Here is a 1,982-nt window from a genome sequence, read left to right on the forward strand (position 1 = left end):
CCCTGGCTGTGTGTTTTGGGTCGTTATCATGCTGGAAGACCCAGCCACGACCCATCTTCAGTGCTCTTACTGCTCTTACTGAGGGAAGGAGGTTGTTGGCCAAAATCTCACGATACATGGCCCCATCCATCCTTCCCACAATATGGTGCAGTCGTCCTGTCCCCTTTGCAGAAAAGCATCCCCAAAGAATGATGTTTCCACCGCCATGCTTCACGGTTGGGATGGTGTTCTTGGGGTTGTACTCATCATTCTTCTTCCTCCAAACATGACGAGTGGAGTGTAAACCAAAAAGTTCTATTTTTGTCTCATCAGACCACATGACCTTCTCCCATTCCTCCTCTGGATCATTCAGATGGTCATTTGCAAACATCAGACGGGYTTTGACRTGYGTTGGCTTGAGGAAGGGCACCTTGCGTGCACTGCAGGGTTTTAATCCTTGACGGCGTAGAGGGTTACTGATTGTTTTCTTTGAGACTGTGCGAAACAGTACGAAAACATGACTCCCACTTACGCTTCACGTGCGGGGGTCATAATAAAGTCTGCTTTTAATTCAGACCAAACAAGTGGACCAAAATACTTCCCTGGTGTGAATACACCCTGAGAATTATGTAATCTTCCAAGAAATGTGCAGCAGTAAAGGTTCTCGTCATAAGAATTACRCTAAATATTTATTTATTTTAGTGTAACATGTATGATTTCACAATTTATGAATTGGATATGTRTATTTTTAGTCTTTAAAAGACCCACGGTCCACATTATTTACCCGATGATGTGTTTATCTGACATTAGATAGTGTTTGTGTCGTCTTCAGTCTCTTCTGCTTCTGTCTCTGTCTCAGGTTYTTTATCTTCTTCTTGGTCATCCTCTTTGCTTTGGTCTGAAGTGGGTTTATTTTCTTTAGCTGCTGAGACAAARCACCAGTCAGACATTAATACATTGTTGTAAACATCCTGTTACTGCAGGTGCATCAACGTCTCCAGTACCTGGTGTGTTCTGCTGAGCTTTAGTCCCTAAGTGGTAAAGCCAGACGAAGGCTGTGATAAGGACGATGATGGGCAGACACCTCATGATGAAGATGAACATGTCATCCTGGGAAGCATCTGAAAGAAAGAAACCATCGCAGTCAGTTTTTTTAATCAGACTTTTTGTCACAAWGCAGAAACTGGAAAGAAAACAGATAATTTGATAAAGGAAGAAACAAAGCTGATTGCTCAGTTTAAACCTGCTGTGTTATCATGCAGCAAACCTTTTCCTCATGTTTTATGTTTCTGAACGCACTAAAAATTTTGAATCAAAACTGAGAAAMGAGCACGAGGTTAAGAACTCATTTTTCCCATGTGCCATCAGACTTCTAAACAGCTGAATGTGACAMTTTTCTGACTAATAATGCTGCACATGTGCCCATTTCAGACTGTTACCKGCTGCACATCTGCACACACTCTAAATGCTGATAGTATTGTTCCTTTTTTATCACTTTAGTAGAAAATGAAACCAAAGATTAGTTTATTTAGTTGATTTATTTCTTCATCAGTGAATTTTTTTAAGTGAAGAGAAAATAGAGACAGAGAGAAAAACAGAGAGAGAAGCAATCAGAAAGACAGACCGAAATAGCAACTAGAAGTATGCCAAATATACACCAACAAAACACAGGACCACACACCCATCATCTGTCCGCCCACCTGAAAAATAAACGGATAAATACATGGAGGGCATATATAAAAATACACACATACCCATACATATATGTATAAAGATATACATACATACATGCCTACATTCATAAATATTGTCAGTATATACACACAGACATATATACACACTCAGTGACCAGTCAGAACCCCCCGGATCAGAGCACCTGTTTGTGAGCAGTTGTGAACATGCGTGTATATAAAAGATTTCTCCAATGGGAGAGCGGGGCAAGATGGCGGAGGAGTAAGACGTGTGTAGCGTGTGCTCCTGCTCCGACTTGTTCTGTTTGTGGT

This window comes from Austrofundulus limnaeus, unplaced genomic scaffold (assembly GCF_001266775.1).
Source record: "Austrofundulus limnaeus strain Quisiro unplaced genomic scaffold, Austrofundulus_limnaeus-1.0 Scaffold164, whole genome shotgun sequence".
Taxonomy (NCBI): Eukaryota; Metazoa; Chordata; class Actinopteri; order Cyprinodontiformes; family Rivulidae; genus Austrofundulus; species Austrofundulus limnaeus.